Raw genomic sequence first — 13738 nt, 5'->3', positions numbered from 1 at the left:
AGCCAAGTTCCTCTTAGTCAAATGCGCCATGCTCTGTACACTCCAGAGCAAGCCCAGCCAAACACAGCAAACAAACCAGCCTTCGCCTCCACACAGTGCTCCCCTGGAACCAATGCAGCAGAAGCAGGAGGTCTCAGCTGCCCAGAAACTGGTAATTTCAACTGGAAGCATCAGACTTCTGCCCTTGAGATCTTCTGTCACTGACCCTTTGATGCCTGAATTACTCAAACCCATTACAGAGCCTCAATTCTGGCAGCAGCTGAACAACATTTGCCCCTCCAGCCTCAACTTATTGCTTGAATTCCTGTTTCTCATCAGCACCCATTGTGCATGGTCAAGCAACAAAAAAAGCAGGGCTCATCTTCCTTGATCCCAGAACAGCTAATGAACTCCTTGCTATCCCGGCAGGCTTGTGCTGTAGTCACACTGTCACACCTGAATTCAAACACACTTGACAGTCACTGCAGTTACCTTTTCTGAAATAGCCTCAAAAAGCTTAATAAGGGCACTGCAGCAACATCCAGATACTGAATATAGCTCAGCTGTGCAAGGGTGAGATATCCTCCAGGGGTTTGCAGCCCAAGCAAGTAGGCAGCTGAGTTTTGCAGAAACAAGCACCCGAGTACTTCTAGCCAACTCTCCTTGAAGACACAGGGAAGGTAAAGCACAAAGTTATCTTTATTCTCATGTAGTCAACTATGACAAAGGATCTGCCTGGAATATGGACCTGTCTTTTTAGTGGATTCTTCTGAATTAACCTTCCTCCCAGGACTGACAAATACCTCAGTGAGAGGGAGAGGACAGGATCCTGAGTCCCAGGAGCTCCCACAGGGCTCAGGCAAACACAATGATCAGCATGCCACAAATATATTCAATAATCGGCTAAAGCCTAGATGAAACAGCTACCAGTGTTTCCACAAGTCACGCACAGCCTTGTCAGAGACTTCAGCCATGCTTGTACTTTCCATAGAATCGTAGCAGGCAAAGTTCAGGGTTGTCAGACATGAATAGAGCACCCAACACTCTAAGAGAGCATACCCATAGGTGAGCAGAAATGTCTACCCATAACTCTAGCTCTCACCCACCCAGCCTCATTACGTGGCTGTACACTGCAGAAACCCCCCCCCTTCCTGCACAGCAGGAGGACGGGATGCCCCTCCAGGAAAGCCCTCTGCCAGACTTGGAGCATGTGTCAGTGTTCAAGCAGCCGTGAACAGGAAAACCTCATGTGATGATGTGATGGATGCAGCATCTTCCTCACATGACGAGAGCTGGCTGTGGAAGATAAGAGGACAGAAAGTCACATGCAGTCCCCTGGGACAAAGAGGTTTCCCTCTATGCTCTGCCAGCCTTCCAGATTGCTGTATTCTCCCCCCCCCCATACCCACACCTCCAAGAAGGCCCCCCAGAATATTATTACCCTGACCTAACTCTGTCTAGCTAACATAAAGCCATTTAAAAATAAGAATTGTATAAATGTGCATTATACATGTAATGCAATCCTCTACAGACTAACACTTACAAGGTTAACTCTTCCCTTAGCACTCCTGAGCTCTCTTCTTTGGGACAGGGACTACATGGCTCTCGAGGGCTGTCCTGCCCCAGTAAGAAAAGCCATCACATGAGCAGATATTCTCAGCCCAGCTCCCCCATCTGTCCCTCAGCACTCTCTGATTTAAACATATGAGGAGCTGGCCTTAAACTAGACCTGATCTGAAGCATATCAGTGTCAACAACTTCCCCAACAGCATGCAAGGAAAAAGATACAGAAGGAATAAAAATAGTGAGAAAACAAACAGCAACAGAAGTCAGAAATAAAGCTGCCTTTGTTCTGCTCTTAAACCTATACAGTGAAACAAAATATTTGCATAGAAAGATCCTGCTCGTGAGGCCTTAAAACTTTTTCCTCCTTCTGTTTCCATACCATTACAGTGCTTTTCACCCATGTCAGCTGCTCGCAGAAGTTCATTAAAAATTTCCCCAATAAGTGAGACTGAGAGCCCCCCCCCATGGTCACAGGACACCAACCAAGGAGCCTGACAGGGTCACGGAGGAGCAGATAGCCTCAGCCAGGAGACATTGCTAAGAGGGATTCAAGCATCTCGGGTTGGGGCAAAGTCTGAACAAAGCGATCGGACAGAAGAAGAGGCTCTCAAAGAGCCCTGCCTGAGGCTCTGGGGGATTTCTGCCAGCAGGGTATTTTGATGATAAGGGTTACAGAGCTTCTCAGTCTGCCAGGCATGAGCCTGCAAGATGGTAAAGCATCCCATTGGCCCTATGATAATGCCTGTACTATCTAGTTAAACAATAAGCCTTAGGTTGTTTTCCTAACCCAGGCAGCGGCTGGCAAAGCTAAAATAAGCTACTGTTGTCTCACACTGCAGTACAACAGCCTCACATGCATTTTCCTTCTCCCTACCATATCTTCCCTCTTCCACTCAGCTGCACAGAGCATACTGATGCCATCACTGCAGGAGCAAGGCACTCCCAAACCAAGCAGGGAACAACTTAAGAGGCTCAAACTTCAGCCGCTTTGATCGGGAGAGTGGTTCCACCAGAGCCAAAATAAATGTTTGCTGATAATCTCGTGCCCTCTGTTTGCTTGTGTGGCTCCCATTTTATTAGCTTTCTTATGGCAAGCTTTACAGCTGAGGTCAGAGTGATAAAATGCACAGATTGTTTTTCACCATGCTGATTTGGTTCTTCAGAGTTAGATGCAGCCATACCTTGACAAATGAGATACTTTGATCTAGGGTGCTCTCTTGTCCCTTGCAAAGCTTCACCTCCTTTAGCCACTTGACAAACAGAAAACCAACAGGCTGTTCCAGGGCAGGAGGAGAGCAAGTCATAATCATTTCCTACTGAATGCTCGAGATGTCTTTTACTGAAATACACAAATCCTAAAGTATGATCAAATCAATCCAATGACGGTGCTTTACCTCCCTGCAAGGAGCGCTCTCTGCCTGTTGCCCCGGAGAACCCCTTGGGTAACTGCAGGACCACATCAGATCACAAGATGTGAATCACCACCTTATCATCTCCGAAATGTCAGGGTCTGTGCAATAGCTTTTAATTCAGCCCAGAACACAATGCTACAGCTTTCATCTGTTCTCCCTACTTGATTTATTCAAGTTATGCTCCTGCTAACCCATTTGGTTTTCCCATTCTGAAAGTCAAGAGAAAAATCAAAGAAGGAAAAAAGGGTTTTGTTTTTCCCTTATTTTTTCAAATTCACACTACTCAGGTTGGAAACTAAACCAGGCTGCATCAGTCAGCTGGAGACATCCTTGTTGTCTCTAGATAAAAATCAAAGTTGAACCAATTTACCTATTAACAGTGGCATAGCAAAAGCTGAAGAAGCCATCAGAAGCTTTCTGGTCCCAAGATGAAGTTCCTGTTGCTTTTCAACATGCTTAGAAATTACTACTCAGCCTTTACCGGATTTTATGAATGGAAAGCAGTTTTGCCCCAGAGCTTGTATTTATTATTCATAGCTTGGTTTGTTCTCCCTGTATGTTAGGGAACTGTAGATCCAGATCAGGAATACACAATATTTTCCATCTCTATTTCTTTCATCAACACCTCTAAAGGTAAACACACAACAGAAGACATGTTTATAAACACATTGTTACCTTCTGGATGATGCGTACAAACAAACGAACAGGCCTGAAGCCACTGCTAAGAAGAGTTTTGCTTCTGCAGTTGCAGAACATGGCAAGGAAACAACATTGCAGAGTTTTTATCCTCCACACCACTGCTGCTTGCTCACACAAGTCTCTCATAATCTTGTCTGAATAGCAAACCGCTCCGACACTGGCATTTGCTGGCCAGCAAGAAAGAGCAAAATGGATGCAAATCCCCAAAACAACCAAGATAAGAAGCTTTAATTCAAGTAGACCCTGAAGTACCTCAAACTTTAAATCACACCTGAGTACCCTGTGGCACACACACACACAAAGGCAAAACACATCACGTCCAGTCCTCCAGTCCATCTGTGAGGCAGTTCAGGGACATTTTTCTGCATTGTCTTGACTGCAATCAGTCTCTTCAGGCAGACCTTCACACAACTGGGATCTCCATCAGGATTATGAAGCACATTCTCTGCAGATTTTCTGTGTTGTTTCTCTCTGGTTCTTTTGTTTTGTTTTTTAACCTCCTACTTAAAATAAAACCCCAAACACTGATGAGACAGAGCTAACAACAGAAGAATATTAAGGTGTGAAACATCTTCTGCTCAACCTAAAATGAAGCAGCCAGACCAAGAAAAGCAGTTTGCTGTCTAAAAGATGAAATAAGTGGAGAGGCCTCCTAGACACAGACTGGTGGTCACACAGCAGAAAGGGCTGGTAGGAAGACTCAATCTAATTTGAAGGAAGCCCAGCACTTCAGTTGCATTCTGCTGCTGTGAGTCCTTCAGCAGCAGAACTGGCTGAAGTAGCTCCTGGTCCTGTCAACACACAGGAGTTGTGCTGTGGTTTTATTTGCTTATTTCAGGCTCAGTTAGTTCCCTGGCCTGCTTCCTACCACAAATCCTTCCTCGCAGCTGAAGGGTCAAAGTCCCAGAGGCTGCATTCCTTGTGATTAAAGCACTGCTGAGGTTTCCGTATCGCCCCGCTGCCGGCTGAAGTGCCATTCAGGAGGCTCTATCACACTACCAGGCTTTTCTGACAAAGTAATTTCAAGAAGTTTCTGCCGCTCCAGGTTGCTCATTCCTGCTTCCTACATAGCGACTGCACCCACAGAAAACACCGTAGGATGGACAAAAGTGAGGAGGAAGGGAGGGAACACTGCCAAAGTGGTACAACAGAGGGAAAAAAATCAGACAGATGCTCTGCTACATTGCATAAGTGAGAGTCTCTGCAAAGATAAACTGTCTCTTTCAAGAGGGAAGATAGGTTAGGACCCATAAGGTCCTAACCATCTCTAGGTGCTCTTGAGAGCATGCTGAAGCAGCTGGTGTACCCCAGAAAATCCACACTGGGCCTGAGCATCTGCCTTGGCTGCTCACAGACACAGCACCCACGGCAGAGCAAAGCTCCCAGACAGAGGTTTCCTCCAGAGCTGGGGCCACGTCCTGCTGGCTTCCCAGGGATGGCCTTTTCCTCACTGCCCCAAGCCCCAGCTCCTCAGTGGGAGACACAGCAGAGCTGACGCTCCATCGAGGAGGGGCCACACTGCCCTAACACCATCCTGGCTCAGGATGCATTCGTAGCAGCACTGAGCACAGCCCCTGGATTCATTGGTATTAATAGGGAAGTTAGGACCCTAAAGGACAAGGCAGTGGGTAACCCCTTCACACCAGTAAACCCTTGCACCTTTTCCTCAGCTGTGAGCCCAACGTGTCCCTACAGCTTGTTGGGAAGAGCTTGTTAGAAAACAATGCTGTGCTGAAAAACTCTTCCGAGGATCACCCCCTTCATGAGAAAGTAACAAAAAACCTGAAATACTTTGATGTCAAAACTTCCTGGGCCAGTGTTATAGGACCAGGTTTTTAACTTTAAAATAGCTTCCTACCTGGTATGTTTAGGTATCACTTTTTGATAATTAATCATAAATAATGTTTAAATATCAGAAAAACTGATCTGACCATCCCTGGGAGGGAGGTGAGATCAGGGCAGATTTGCCCGCTCCTGCTGGCAGCTCCTGGGCTGGGGACACGTCAGGGCACGGCCTGTCCCGGGCAGGGGACATCCCTGCCTCCCATGGCCATCCAGGAGGTGGCACTGTTAAACAACTGAGGCTTGCCACAAGCCGCCTGTTTTCCCTTCCACCTCCTCGCCAGTCGTGTTGTGGTGTGTTGTTTTTTTGTTTTTTTTTTTTTCCTGCCTTGAGGATGGCGATAGACCATCGCAAAAAGCTCGGCTGAATTAAGAATAAAGACTCCTTAGAGCAGACGACGGCTGTATGATTGCACGAGTGCTTCTCTCCCACATCAGAGCGGTAAAGGACTGGCTAAGGCAGAGAGGTTTGCTCTGTGCAAGGTGATGTTATACAACCCTCTCCCTCCAGCAACTACCGGAACTGCTCTGTTTTAACCCTTTGGCACCTGGCCCCAGCCCATTCAAAGTCCCTTTTAATTAATTTATTTTGAACAGCCTACACCCTCAGCGCACTGCGAGGCAGAACACCTACCTGGCTCTGACCGAGCGGGCAAACAACAAGAGCACTTTATCAGGAGGGAGGCGTTATCGCAGCCCAGCGCCCCGACTCCTGCTCCCTGAGCAAACAGCAGTGGTGGATGGGGACAGCCACAATCCTTCACAGCAGCTCACCTGCCCTGTGCCTGCCACGCAGGCTCCCAGGCAGGGAAATGGCACACACCTACCTTCCCTCAGCAGTTTGCACCGAGACTTGCTGAGCTGGGGGGACATACTCGCTCCTGCTGGGACTCGACGGGTCCGTAATCTCCAGGGAGGAGGCAGCAGCGCTGCAAGACTTAACAAAACTCCTGTTGGCACTTTCATGTCCCAGCACGGCCCCACAGGAACATGGCTTGTGGAGGTGACTGAACAAGCTACTGCAGTTCACAGCAGTGCTTTGACTCTCAGTGAATTTGGAATAAAGTACAAAGCGGAAAAAACTTGGCTGAAACATCCTGAAGTTATCTCCACTCACATCAGTAATGCAGGCAACAGCTTTCCTTGTAGACCCTCCCCAGCCCCTTTGCAACACTCACTGCAGCACAAAAACCCTATCATCCAGGAATCGCTGATACTTTTGCAACTATTTCATTAGTTGTTTGCAGGAGAAAGATAACCACGAGGAAACATCTGCTGGATTTTAACTTCTTAGACTTGCTCAGTGGCAGTGGAAGCAACAGGTGGGAAGAAAGCAGCCAGCCATGACCTGCTAGCTTCTCCTGAAGCTGCATCTGGCAGTGGTTGGAGGGAAATCAGTGGTCAGAGGCTCAGCATGGGAACCACTCACCTACACCAATTCTGCTTTCAGGACTTCAGTGAGTTCACAAATGAGTACTGTTCCCCTTGAGCAAGGAGGTCTACAACTGCTCATCAGACTGTCTCTTTCAAATAACAGCCCAGATGAGTCATAGCAAAGACTGCAGTGCTTGTGTCTTTTTTTAGTGATTTAAAAGTTCTCATGGCCATTTTTTTCCTCCCTGAAACTCGGCCCTTCTCTGCCACAGTTGCAGAAACTACCAGCAAATGAGGCTTTGCAAGCTATGTGCTCCAGGACAGTGGTGTCCAATTTTCCAGCCAGATAGGCCACAAGTTCTTCTCACCATATGCAAGTACTACACATCTGATCCTCCCTGAACATAGCACAGCATGCCCAGGTGGAAGAACTAACTTGTGTATGTGCAATTTGCTCAACACCTCTCAGAAATGCTACCTGTGCTGCAAGCATGCATGCAAGCCTGCACCTACCCTGCTTCCCACCAAGGCTACCAGGAGAGGGGTCCTGGGCTATGAAAATGGCTCACGAGCAAGCCATTTTCTGTGAGTTCCTTGAATTTAGTAGAGGAGCTACCCACAAGCACTGATTGTCTGGCAACCAGCCCAATTAGCAGTTTTCCTGAGGACCTGGCAGCTCCTCCTCTCCCCTAACAAGGGCTCACACCTGGACCCTGTTACAGGAAAGGCCATCATGAAACAAAAAATGTGCCCCAGGCACTGCCTCTTCACCTGCAGGGTAGGAGTGGCTGGCTCTGAATCTCCTTCCAAAGGAAAAGAAGAAAGACAAAGCAATGACCAAGCTATGAGCTGTATGAACTGTCCTGCTGGGCCTTTGCTTGTTGGTGTATCTAGGGTCACACACCAACACCACGCAAGTGGCATGAAAACAGAGAGCTTCCAGTTAAACAATCCTCCTGACTTGTACCAAAGCCACCTTCCTGGCACTTTAACACTTCAGCGATAATATCTCCTCACACACTAATGACTTAAATATCATGTGTCCGTAGAGGGAGACGATTTCAACCTGTGTCAAGAAGGCCGAGCTCTCTCCTCAGTAACTAGGACAAATGCTAACTCCAGCACAGCACTGCTGTTATCCCATCTGACCTCAGCAGCCAGCCAAAAATGTAGGGAGCGGCAAGTTTCCGTTACAAGCCGTTTTGGTAGCTGAATAAGGTGTTCCCTCCATCCCTCACAAAGAATGCATAAATTCCTTTTTTCTCCCCCCCGCGAGCACAAAGATCAAACAACGCAAAGCGATGTATTTGCTCACATCCTCGTGTCCCTTTTTGAAGCTCACGCTCCTTTTGAAAGCCTCTTCAGATCTTGGCGGCAGCTCTGGCTACTCCTGCTGCAGGACTCAAGGGTGCTGCCAGCTTCGGTGACCTCCCCTACAGAGGGGAGAGCTGCCCATGGCAGGTACCTGTACCCCAGCCACCTCTGTTGACAGGGCGGTGTGCCAGCAAACTTGTCAACACCACACATTAACACAGCTGCCTATACCCCACAGCCTGTTCATTAACAGCTTCAGCTGCCAGCACAAGGTTCAGCAGACTTTTTCCTGAGAATCACCCTCAGAGTGCTGCCTCTTTCCTTCTCACAAGCCCCATCCACAGCTGTGCTTCTCCCTCAGGCCAGCACAATCATCCCTGCCACCCCAAAGCAAGAGGGTTGAGCAAGCTGATCCTGCTAGAGAAAAAAAAAAAAAAAATACTGTTTGGGGTGTGAGAGGCATAGGGTTAACTTTTGGTTCCCTCTGGTTTGTTTCAGAGTCAGGGACAAGGAAGAGAGGCAAAAGGAGAGTCAGTGTGTTCAGCAGCAATTAAACATTAGGACAGCCTTCCTCCATCATTAAAAGTGCACCATAATTTCACTGACTCTTCTCAGTCCTTGCATATTTGAAAAGCCAATAGCCAGCAGAAGCCCATGCTGCCTGTCAGGAGCATGTTCTTGGACCTGGGGCTCAAGCATTTGCACCTCTTGATTTCCATTGGAAACCTTTTCCTTATTCACATCATAAATGGGCAGCAGAGCCCCTCTCTACCACCTGTCTCAGCAAGGTTTAGTCTATTTGCAATTTCAGTCCAGTTTATTAGCATCTGCTGCAGCACTCACCAAAATCAATAGGAAAGAGCCCATTTCGCTGATTAAGGTGGGAATTAAATTCCTTCTCTTTCCAAGCAGCCTTGAAGTATTGCTCTCTCTTTAACACTGCTGAGTTTTACAAGCAGGGACTGAATCAGCCCTTTCTTCTTCAGCTCACGTTCATAGAAATGAAAATGGGGGAGACTGAGTCTGATCTGAAGACTGTACTCCTACCTGGGTCTCCCTAGATAAAGCCAAGGTGACGTATTCAGGAGTTGAACTCTGCCATCTTTTGCTTAGCTTAAAATCATCACTATCAAATTAGTTTTCTGCTCTTTTTCTGAGAGGTTTGGGAGGAAAGCCTAGGCTCTTTGCCCCCCATGAGGAGGGTGGGAGACAGGAGCAGGAGGAAGAAGCCCGGTTCCTTTCAGGGCTATTTCCCCTCCTCCCCCCTACTTTAGGATTCTGAAGATGGCTAAACACAGCCTTCTGGTTTTGTAGAGAATTAAAACTTTTTTTTAGGGCTGAGTGCTGTCATGCTTTTTGGGACAAGTAAGAGTACTGAATGCTTAGAAAAGCACCTCTCCTAAACGCTGGGCACCAGAATCACTCACTGCACCAGTTTCCCCATTGCCAGGATGCCTTTTTTGATGCTGGTCAAAACCCACGTGCTAACGTTTAGTAACAAGGGCCTGTTTAGTGCATCGTAACAAAGAAGTGGGGAACACCCTCTTCTTTTTCCTGTGACTATGATACCAAAACATTTTAAAATCAGTGCTCATTTTCACCCTGCACTAACAGCTGGCATAGAAGACCCTGAACTAGTTTATCAATTGACGGGAGCTCCGTGAAAGAAAACAAACTGCGTGATGGGAAGACTGCTAGATCCCCAGATTGTTTCCATTTTAGTAAGTGCTATTGCTGGAAATAAAACCACAAAACAAATGATAGTGCCATGAATACTCCCTTAAGTAGCATTCAGTATTCCAGACCTGGAACTTTGCGATAGAGTAATTATTAGCCCCACTTTGTTTCCAAGGGAAACTGAGGCCAGTAGCACAGCAGGGAATTTCTTACACTTCTGCATTCCCAGCCCAGCATCCCCTCCAGAAGCCAGCTGTCCCTTCCCATGGCTCACATCTGTCTGGATCCTGAAGTGAGAAGCAGCAAGCTGCCCCCGGAGCGAGTGACTCAGCTGCCCCCAGCTGAGTTTCACCCATCTCCCTTCTCCGGCAGGGAAGGAGAGGGACCGTGCCAGCTCCCCACCCGCGCAGGCTGGGGCAACACGAGACCTCGAAGCTGTGCAAGCTCGCAGGACTGCTTGCGGCTGAGCCCAGGTGAGCCACGGGCACGCTGTCAGGGGGCTATGCCAGGAAACACCAAGCATCTTTCCCAACTGCTGCCGGAGCAGACGGCACCAGGTGTGCTATTTAACCAGCCCGGGTGCGGCTCTTATCCATTACAGCCAGTCCCCAAGATACTTTGCCTTGAGTCAGTCGCTGGCAAGGCTCCCAGGGAAGAAGTCTGCTCTGCATCTCCCACCTCTGGGCAGCCCTGGCAGCAGGGAGAGGATGGGCACATGGCCGTGCACCTCTGCGCTGGGAGAGCTTCACATCTTCTTTTTGAAAGCATATGGTTTTGCAGGAGGGAGTAAACTGGGTCTAGAAGCACTTGAATAAAAACAGGGCTTGAACTGCTTGGCTAAACACGCACGAGCCCATATGAATGCACTTACGCGAGCTGACAACCGGTTTTTATCTGGTTAGCGCTCATCAATTAATTACAGACCAGCGTGTCCACACCATGGTTTCTCTGTGATTTAGCCAAGTCAATTTTCCAAAACAATTTTAACTAACTCAGTCACAGCTGAGCTGTAGACGCATATTTCAGTATCTGGGACACCGGAGCACAGTCAGGACTCTCGGGCACTCGGTGCACATAAATGCAGTTTTCCAGACCCATTACAGAAACTTGCTGTGCCTGCCTGCGATGTCCATGCCCACCCCAGCCCTCCCACGTAACACTGGGGAGAGGGGCCCATGCCTGTTTCTTATTTACTTCAGGTCCTAACGCAGTCCACTGAGCCTAAGCTGCTGAGGAAGGTTTGTGCTAAGGCCCCAGCCTGCAAAAAGAAGGTAACAGACAGCTGAGGAGCAGTAGCATCTTAAACAGCTGCAGCTGTTTCCCCAGTGAACGTGATTCAGAGCCTCAGCACTCGCAAGCTGAAGCTCAGAACATAGCAACAATTCTTGCAAAATATTTTGCTTCTTGTCTTTTTTTTTTTCCCTCCTCCTCCCCCACACAACTTTTTAACCTCTTGGTGCCTATGCTGAGTCCCTACCTAAAATAGGTCCCAGGGTGGAACATACTTGCCACTTGATCCGTGGCTTGCTAAATTTAGCCAAACTCAGCCTGCCCGTACAAGATGGTTCTCTTGAAATGTCAGTAGCCACACACAAGGTTGCCAATGTCATCCAGGAAGTGGGACACCACGGCAGTTATATTTTTTACTTAAAATAATAGTAAAAAGAAACTGTCATGCTCTGTGGAGAGGCAACCATAAATTTGATTCAAAAAAGAAAAAAAAAAGGAGGAGGGAAAAGGGAGTGAAGGACAGACTTTTGCAAAGCAACACTTGAGCCAGAAGAGAAGCTTTGTATTTAGCATATGTAGAATAGATTAACTCTTTGACTGGAGTCAAAGAAAGCTGAAAAAGAGAACAACCTACTTTAAATGTTTTTTTGGCTGCAGAGAGTTAAAGTGGAAGACAGACTTATAATCTAGAGGAAGGGAAGACATGGAGGAAAAGAGAAGGATACACCAGCATAACATACAATTCCATCTCCTTAAGTTACCAAGTGTTTGATGTCAGCATCTGACTTTGTAAATATGCGACTTCTGAAGACGTATCAAATACACAACTGCTCCTCCATGCAACAAGGCACCGCGATCCATAGAAAAATCTTCCCCAGGATTGTTGCAGCGGAGACACCAGCAACTATTAAAGAAGAAAAACAACAAGCAAAACACCCTCCCTTTCTCTGGTGCTCCATGGGCAACTGCTGCTCCCTGCCCTCCTTGCAGTATCGCAGAGAACCACCACCTCATTTTGACCATCAGCTGAGCTCTGAATGTTTCTGCACAGCCTTTCTTGGTTTTTAAGAAGAAAAAAAAAAAAAAAGAAAAAAGAAAAGCAGTTGTCTTTGAACTTAAACCCATAGTTTAAAAGCAAATTACATACTTCTTTTAAGAATTTATCTAGAAATAGCACCCTCAGGTTGAAAAAAGCAACAAGAGGAGAGAAGAAGCTCCTGAAGACAAACAGTATGCTCTTTATCCCTCCGTGAGAGAGAGAGGAGGAACCTGCACTAGGAGCAGCATTTCCAGCCATCCTGTCTTCTACTTTCCCCCTTTCTAAAGGAAGGGCAAAAGCTACCCCTGACCCCCAGCTCTGAATTTGTTTCTTGCCTCCAGGAGGGCCAAATGTAACGGTAATGAAAATGGTGATTTGCACCAGCTGCTTCTTCATCACTTGACTAAAAGCAGGTGAGCAAGCTGGGACAGCCCTAAAGGCAAGGGAGTGCTGGGTTAACCCCATTAGCTCCACTTTGCAAATCCCCCCTGCCTACCCAGGCAAGCAGCCTGCCCAGGCTCCATTGTGCCCTGTAGCCTTGAAATTATGCCTCATCGCTACCAGCACGTAAAACCAGTCACCTGCTGCTAGACGTTCAGGCACAGGATGAACCCAGTGCCCTGAGCTCAGCTAGGGGGAGGAGGCATCTAAAAGCAGATGCAATTAAGGGCATGTTAGCGTGTAAAATCATCACGGTTCCCACCCAAAGCCGATGGCAAAGCTGAGCAGGAGCAGGACTAGGCTGGTCCTGGGGTGCTGCGGTTGTTGTCCCAGGATGTGCACAGAAATGGGGGGCCCAAAACCCAGGGGGAGGTGGCTGTGGGGCCCGGAGGGAAAGCCAGGATGTAGGTTCGTCTGGGCTGGAGAACTAGCTCACTGTGTTGGCACAGGCAGGACCTCGTGTCTGACTGATCCTGCAGTCAGCAAAATGTGATACTGCGCCCTCTTATACACAGCCCCCAGCCCTAACGATGCCTCTGCGGAGTAACCTGTTGCATCTCAAATCTAGCTAATTGTCTGGGCAGCAAAGAGCTGTTTTCAAGGCTAAGATGCCTGAACTTTTCCTCTCAGAGAGTGAGGAAAAGGAATGAGGGATTAACTGTGAAAAATGCATGCGTGTGTAGAAACAGAGCTGTTATTCAATATCGTGCAACGTCTTCCTATTTGAGGAGCTGCCTGACCCTTCAGATAGATAAGCTTTTGGCTGTGATGGGATGGCTGTGGCAAGGGATAATGCAAGGCTTTTGACAGCAGTGGGACAAGAAAGTATTCGCTTTGCAACCAGCGGTACAGATGCTGCAGTGTTTTATCATCGGTATTTTGCAGAACTCTCCATAAACTAAACTGCTGTCCTACTTGCCTAAAGTCACGGGTAATTATCTTCATATCCAATATAAATTAGCAAGATGTGGGTATCACTGATACTGGGACAGTGTAACTTGCATCATTTCTGGCATTCAGTGATCTGCAAAATAATTCTAACTACATGTAGAAAACGATTACAGCAGGAAAAGGGGAAGATGTATGATTAAAACAGACGGGTGGAGCTTCCAGCATCAAAATTGTGCTGAATCATCTTCTCCATATTTTACGTTTTACACTTAGG

At 47.6% G+C, this 13738-nt stretch overlaps 1 long non-coding RNA gene across 2 annotated transcripts; it reads right to left on the bottom strand.

Moving 5' to 3' along the window:
• Positions 1-659: 659 nt before the first annotated feature.
• Positions 660-12441, bottom strand: LOC137850583 (uncharacterized). Of its 2 annotated transcripts, XR_011092648.1 has the most exons (4): positions 12241-12441; positions 11855-11997; positions 1523-1596; positions 660-1275 (listed from the first exon to the last, which is right to left on the bottom strand). It is a non-coding gene; the product is annotated as an uncharacterized lncRNA (long non-coding RNA). The 2 variants fall into 2 exon arrangements; XR_011092647.1 differs by lacking the exon at positions 1523-1596 and having other exon boundaries at positions 12241-12425.
• Positions 12442-13738: the final 1297 nt, after the last annotated feature.

Source organism: Anas acuta, chromosome 2, assembly GCF_963932015.1.
Source record: "Anas acuta chromosome 2, bAnaAcu1.1, whole genome shotgun sequence".
In the NCBI taxonomy this organism is placed as follows: domain Eukaryota; kingdom Metazoa; phylum Chordata; class Aves; order Anseriformes; family Anatidae; genus Anas; species Anas acuta.
This window is presented reverse-complemented; position numbering and strand designations above follow the sequence as displayed.